General features: G+C 48.5%; 1 pseudogene; it reads left to right on the top strand.

The window, feature by feature from the left end:
- The first annotated feature begins 401 nt into the window (after positions 1 to 401).
- LOC104168409 lies at positions 402 to 1,135 on the top strand (annotated as a pseudogene).
- Positions 1,136 to 7,679: the final 6,544 nt, after the last annotated feature.

Below are 7,679 nucleotides of genomic sequence, written 5' to 3'. Positions count from 1 at the left end.
GGGGAGGAGGAGAGATGCCTAAATCCAGCAGCTCGCATCCGCGGAGCATGGGGAGCATCACCCGATCGGTCTGAAAGCCCTGCTGCTCTGCGAGCCATCGGCTCTGGGAAGCGGCATCCTTGGGCTTTCCGCACTAGTTAACAGGCTGCGAGCTGCCTCCACTTGTTTTAAGCTCGCTCTCTCGCTTAATCGCATCTCCCTTCGGCGTGTGCGTGTGTGCCCGTGTGTGTGTGTAGGGGGAGGACTTTATTTCCATTGGCTCCGCTTTCGCTGCCCACCCACAGCTCTTCCACATCACCTTGGTGTCTCCCTAAATAAAACCAGCCCTTCTTATCGCACCGAGGAAATCAAGAGCGAGAGTTTGAATGGATTTTATATAAATATTTACCCCGACGAAGCTACTGCTGAGCTCGTGGGATAAACTCGCAGAAGCTGGCCTGAGACTCTCCTTCTCTCTCCTGCCCCTAGAAGGGTTTAATTACTTTCGAGAGGGGAGGGGAGAGATCCGGATGCCAGTTCCAGCTACAGACTGACCCAAAAAGCAGTGCCAGGATTTAACTAACTATCCCTGATGGATCTGAAGGACAGCACCAGCGAGGGCAGCATGGGCAGCCTGCAGCCTTCCAGCATCCAGATTTTTGCCAACACCTCCACGCTCCACGGGATCCGTCACGTCTTTGTCTACGGGCCAGTGACCATCCGGCGCCTGCTCTGGACCTTGGCCTTTGTGGGCTCGCTGGGTCTCCTCCTGGTTGAGAGTTCAGACCGGGTGGCTTTCTACTTCTCCTACCAGCATGTGACTAAAGTGGACGAGGTCGTGGCAAACAGCCTGGTCTTCCCTGCTGTCACCATCTGTAATCTCAACGAGTTTCGCTTTTCCCGGCTCACCACCAACGACCTGTACCATGCTGGGGAGCTCCTGGCTCTGCTTGACGTCAACCTGCAGATCCCCAACCCTCACCTGGCTGACCCAACCGTCTTAGCCATCCTCCAAGAAAAGGCCAACTTTAAGCAGTATAAACCAAAAGTTTTCAACATGCAGGAATTCCTGGCACGAGTTGGCCATGACCTGAAGGATATGATGCTGTACTGCAAATTCAAAGGCCAAGAGTGCAACCATGAGGACTTCAAAACTGTGAGTATGAGCAAACATTCTGCTTTTCTCTTCTCCGGGTGTGTGGATGGTGGTGGTGGTGGTGGTGTTGCAGGACCAGGACAGCATTGGAGGTCACTGGCCCAACGCACGTGGGCACGGTACGATGAGAGAATGGTGTCTGCCGGGCTCTGGCACGGCGGAGGAGGAGGAGGCAGCCTGTTGAGTTGCAGTTTGTTTGCTGGAGTCCTAACAGGGAGTTATGTGGGGCCAGCCCTGTAAGGGGCTTGCAGCAGGTCCAGCCTCCATCCTGCATAAGGCCCACGGCTCCCAGGCAAGCCGCTTGGTGTCAGACCAGGGCATCAGATGGGTCCTGCTGAGTATCAGAGGGGGCTTGGGGGTCTCTTGCTATGGCCAGTGAATGTTAGCCAGCTGAAGAAAGTAGAGAGGGCTGGAAAGAGGCCAGCAAGAAAGGCAGGCGTTCGGGGATGGTCTGAGTGATGTCCATTAGCCAGTTGTACTTCCCTGGGTGTTTGTAGCCTTGCTGAAGGCGTGGAAGGGGAAATTTTTCTGCTTGTTCCTGGTGATCACAGCTCATAAATCCTAGTTTGCTGCACAGTGTGGGCAGCAGCTGGGTCCCTTCCTGGTGCTGCGTTAGAGAGAAAGGGGACAGGAAAAAGAAGAGGAAAAGAAATCAGGCTGAGCTCTGATCGCGGTCTGCTCTGAGGCTGGTGGGGAGGTGGAGCGAGCTGGGTAGCCTGAGGATCCTGAAGGAAGCAGACGCTGCTCAGTTTACAGCTTCTGGATGACACCCTGATGGCAGTGCAGGCTGGCCTGGATAGTTTGGCTGGCAAAAAGTATCAGCTTAAAATAAATAAAAAAAAGGAGGTTGCATGGAAGAAGTGATGCCCCGCGTGTGCTGCCGGGGCAGGGGAGGGTGCTGGGCTGGGCAAGGGGCTGCAGAGGGGTCTGCGGTTCCCAGGCTGGTGGTTTGAGTCCTGTCTCAGCAGAGATGTGGGTGTGCAGACGGGGTTCTGGGTTCCAGTTGTACTTTGCTCTCAGGCCATGCTGGCCAGTCCCTTCGCACCGATTCAGCTGGTTGAGGGGTTCGGCAACAGCTTGTAGCTGGTTGTTTCTCTGCGAGGAATGCTGCTTGTTCTGCACCCTACTCACTGTCCTGCAGATAGGCAGGTGCCGTAACAGGTTTCGTGATGGTCTGGTTTGTCAACAGGATCTTTGTCTGGTTTTAGGAGAAGGGAATGTTTTCTGTCTCTGCTGCTTTTGGATCTCCCAGCGAATGAGTCCATCTGACTCATGTCACAAAGTCATTGCCATCACCTAGAGCACATCACCTGTGCTCTCTTTAAACGTCTGAGCAGGAACATATAATTTTATGCCTCGGTTATTGCCTGTGCATAACCCTGAATCCCTGCCCATTCGGACTGGATATCCAGGCACATTGCTCCTTTCCTTCTGCTCCTTGGGCAGATCTGAGTAGAGGCTGGGCCATGCGAGTCGTAAGAAGGTATCAAGTCACTAGGAGAAGAGCTTGCTAAAGAAAAGCCGTGTGTGACTAAGTCTGGAGAATGGGATAGAAAAGGAGAAACAGATGCAAAAGTCCAGGGGACAGAAGAGTTGAGGACAGATCACAACAGGATGGACAGACCTCCCCTAAACATAGCCAGGGGGTGGGGACAGGGAGGTGTTTTGCCATGGGCTTCCCAATAATGCAATAAACACCAGCCAAAAGCAAATAGCACATTCAAAACATCTGCAGGACTTAAAAAAGCAAGTCCTGTTCTCAGATAAGGCAGGAGCCCTTGGCAGCCTCGCTGGGACATGGTGGGCTGTCATCTCCCTGGCCACTTAGTTTTTCAAAGTAGCTGCTTCTGAAACAGTGATTTATTTTTTTTTTTCCCCATGGGGGATACAGTAATTTCCAGAAAGACTAAACGTTCTCTGTCTGCCAAATAAATCCTTGCTCTGCTAAAACAGGTTAGGGCCAACTAGAAACAGATACTACAGAGAGACAGTGCTCGTCCTTGTCAAAGTACTGTAGAGATTCAGAAACAGGGCAATGCAATACTTCAGTCCATTCTGCAAAACAGCTCCTAGATGCTCCAAAAGACAGCATCTTCCCAGCCTTGCCTGCTGTGCCTTTCTAACAGCGGCAGGTGTTTCAGTCTCACTGACTCCAGGTAATCCCTCACGTTACGGAAATCCTGGGAGCAGCACTCAAAAGGGACACAACCACCCTGAGACTTTACCTCTCAGACATAAAAGGCACCAAAAAGTGTCTGTTTGAAAGATGAGTAGGTCTTTCCACAGGGAGCATGCTGTAAATGTCTTTGAACTGCCTCCGGGCTGAATCAGAACCTCATGTCCTGGATGAATTTTGTATTTCATCACCGACGACCTGTTGCAACTGCATATAGGCTCTGTGACAGCCCATCCATTCTGCTGCATTGCCAGCTGGAAAAAGAGGAGAAGCATCATCACTGAAGCCTGATTTCTTTCCTGTCAGGAAACAGAGGGTGTAAATCCCCGAGCAGTTTTGTAATACGTCATCATGGCACAGAACTTCTACGCTCCCCAAATTCATGCATCTGGGAGCAGAAGAAGCAGGAGTTTTGCAGTAGAAGCTGCATCAAAGCTTCTACTCTGCAATAAGGTACTGCTAAAGAAGTTAGTGCAGTATTGCCAGCTGGTCAGCCGTCCCTTTTGATGCATAAGTGGGGCGGGTGTTGTGTGTAATGGGTCCCCTGAATAGCGCACACGTTACTTTTGCTGCATGGGAAAGCAGAACCTGGAATGGCAGTGTCTGGGCACTTTGAAAACGTGACTTTACCCTCTTTCCTCCTCCACTTCCCTGTTTTAATTCTCTGTGGCTGCTTTATTAACAGGATTTGAGCTGTGCTTTCCTTACATTCTCTGTTCCTTCTCCCCAGGATAACGTCTAATGCTCCTCAGACAACATTTCCCCTTATTATGGTCTGCTCAGAGGAGCAAGTCCCCTAAGCTTTTCTGCAGAGATACATCCAAAGGGAACAGCAAGGTCTTAGCAGAATATGTGCTGATTCCTGAGCTGGCATTGCAATGCACCGAGCAGCAGATAAGATAATGCAGACCTCTGCTGTAGGCAAAGCAATGGAGAATAGAAAATTGGTAGAATACGCTTTAGCAAACCCATTTCCTTAGAGTATTTGGAGGAGGGAAGCCTGATAACAGCAACAGCCAAGGAAATCCCCTCCTTTTTTCCTGCATTGCTCCTCCCAGGAGGTCTCGGTTGAAAATGACCTCGCAGATGGCATTTTTCTGGAGGAGCTGTGCTCATGCTGCTCGACATGACATTAAGGTCTTCCCATCGTACTGCTGCTGAGCGTGGTAAAGCTGTGGCTCGTCAGCCCTAGACACACCACTGTGATTTTCTGGGTATCTCTGTGGGTGTGCTGGAGCAAAACCTCTTTCCTGGGGCTGTTGGTGTGGCTCCTGCTCCTTTGCTGTTCCAGCATGGGATGAACTGGACAAGGGCAGCGGAGCCTTGCAGGAGATTTTTGGTGTGTGGCACAGCAAATGCATGGGGCAACAGGGGAGGAAAGGCTGTGAAAACCCTTTCAGCCCGTGGGGCAAACGCGGAATGACTGATGGGATGACCTGGGAGGAGATACCGAAAATAAGAGCAGCAGGGGGAATGGGAATGGGCTATCTCAGTCCCACATTGCTGAGAAAATTAGCGCCAGGAGCCAAGCCCTGCCAGCATATCCAGGCGACGGCGGTGGGTGTGCTTTCTGGTGTGCGAGCATGTTTTCTAGGCTGGTCATTTGCTAAATGGAATGCGTAGTGTCTGCTTCCTCACACATCCAGTTCATTTCAGAGGTAACACAATAACTTAGCTTGTACCTGCTATGCCTTCGTTGCCCAATGTCTATTTATTTTCAGTGGCCGTGGCAATCGAAGGATATAACTCATTGATTTGCAATACACATTCTTACTGACAGACAGCGTCCGCATAATAGAGTATCTTGCGTGAATATTTCTATTTTGAGACACAAGTTTCTGTCAATCTATCTGTCTTTCTCCATGCATATTTTTTCTCCCATCCTTTCTAGTGCACCCATGAGGACAGTATTTAGTAAATAACTTTTGCTTTTTAGACTAATTAGTCCATTCTCATCTCCTATATACAGCTTCCACTTCCCTCCAGAAAAAAAAAAAAGTCAGGATGGCGGCTGCCTGATTTGGAAAAATATTACTTCTTTCTATTTAACAATTTTTTCTGGAAAAATCATTACTTTGTGCAAAGTTTGCTCCAGACTCTGAGATGCCATAATGAGATCTGCAATTCTGTGACAGCTTTTACACAAATAGATAGTTCTTCCACTAGGAGACCAAATCTTTGTGCAGCCTTCCCGACCTGCATTATAACATCTTGAGCTTGCACGTACTGTTGAGTTTTAGTGCACTGGCATAGGCACAGGAGGGAGTGCAGGGTTATCGTGTTGCTGTTGTTGGTGTCTTGGTTGGGTGTCTAAAATGAGGTGGATTGTCCCTGGGTCATGTATCTGGCTGACGTGCAAACCATGCCCTTGAGAAATGCAGACCCTCATTCTACCCAACGTTTGCCTGGACTAAGTTTCTCTGTTCCTTAAGCATTTAGCTGTAAAATGAGTGTGGTAGTGGTTCCCCATGGCACTGATGGGGTTTGTATTTCCTTTATTTATTACAAAATGGTAGCATAAAGCTTTAAATTTCACCAGAAAGTTTCATGGGAGGATGCCTGTTGGGATGAACATCTGTTCATGAAAAAAAGCTTCCTGGGTCTTGAATGGTTACTGGAGTTAAAATCTAATTAAGAGAAGGCTGTAGAACTTCAGTGAGGTCTTTTTATGGCAGACTCAATTTTAAGTCCTTTAATACTGAAAGTATTCACACAGGGTGAAACAACTCCCATAGGACAGAAACTTCAGAAATGTGGCTGTAGGTCATTTTGTTGGGACATCGGTGCTCCACATTTGAGACACTGGTCTAATGTGAGAGCTGAGCATAAACTCTTCCGTAATTTTCTTCTAAAAGGTCTGTGTTTTATCCTGGTTTGAGCTGTTTCTTGACCAGGCACACTCCCCTTCCTCACTAGGGGTTTGAGATGGGAAATAATCGAAAGATCTGCGATATCTCAGAAATGAGCACAGCCAAAGGATCAGAGACAGCTGGAGATCAGAGGGTTTTGAGTGCAGAGGGAGATGAGGCACAGGGAGGACCCTGAAGGAGGAAAGACAAAGCACTCCTGTGCATAAGAGCCAGATGTGGGCTCAGCCTTCTCTTGCCTGTGGCCTTGGCTTACGCCGTGCACATGGCTGCTTCGTTTGAAGGGGAGCAAGAACCACTCTTGTCTTCTAAGTGATTCCTATTCATCACAGCCATTCATCAGGAGGCCAAGTGAGAGCTCCTCCATCCCCCCATCTGTACCACACCTCCCGAGGGATTTGCACTCAAAACAGCATCTGGAGCTGAAGCAAAATGCAGATGCTGCCCTTGAAATGAGGTAGAAAGGCTGAGCAAGAAGGATGTCAACAGAGTTGCAAGGACAGAGAAGATATTTGAGGGCTGCAAGGCTTTATCAGAATTTTCCTGGGAATTGCAAGAGGGTTTCCTTTGCATTGGAAATACCTCTGAGTCCGGCTTCTTGCACCTCAGCTGTCCTGCCTGTAAAATGGGGGGAAATAGCCTTTCTCCCAGAGAGACACTAGAACTAAAGTGCTAGAAAGCTGTGGAGAGGCAAGGTTGTAAAAAACAGAGAACAAGGATGATAAATGTCTTTCAGCCAGCATGTCCTGGTGTTTCCTTAGCCCATGGCTCTCTGCAACTAACACATTTAATCTCACAGGGTCTCCCTGACAACTGGTCTTGGAGGGAGGTCTCCTGGGCACAGCTTGCTGTCTGCAGTAGATGAAGGGTGAAACCATGGGAAGCATTCAAATGTACTTGTGCTCTTTCTACAGGAACTAGACTTAAATCTAGTCATGCCCAAAACTCTAAGTGAAGGCCAGGAAAGACAAGGAACATATTAAAAAAGCAGGGTGGTTTCCATCTGGAGAGGTAAATTGGAACAACATAGCTTGTCCTGACCTTCTTCCATACACCTCATGCAAGTCCCCCTTGGAGACTTCTTGACAAATAATAAAATAACCTCCCAGATGTTCTCACAAAATCTTTGTGCTTATCCAGCCAAGTGCAGTGATGCCCTGTGAAAAAAACATTATGTGACTGCTGTAAACCACTCTGAGTTTAATCTAAATGCTACTTGCAAGGTCCTAACCACTACAGTTCAATGTCCATAATCCCCATGGAAGGAAACAGGCAAAAATTACAACCAGCGGTCATAAAGTAAACCAGGAGAAATTCTCACTTGATTGAAGGAGAAAACAGATCTGACTTCAGTGATGGCTTGGGTGGCCTCTTGAGGTCCCTTGCAACCTGAATTATTTTATGATTCTATAATAAAAAGCAGGTGCACATCTGCTGGGTCTTATCCCCTTTTGCTGTTTTTGAGGAGTCTCATTTTTTCATAGAATCATAGAATGGTTTG

This window comes from Cariama cristata, unplaced genomic scaffold, assembly GCF_000690535.1.
Source record: "Cariama cristata isolate BGI_N322 unplaced genomic scaffold, ASM69053v1 scaffold11301, whole genome shotgun sequence".
In the NCBI taxonomy this organism is placed as follows: domain Eukaryota; kingdom Metazoa; phylum Chordata; class Aves; order Cariamiformes; family Cariamidae; genus Cariama; species Cariama cristata.
The sequence above is the reverse complement of the archived record's forward strand: the minus strand, read 5'-3'. Positions and strand labels throughout refer to the sequence as shown.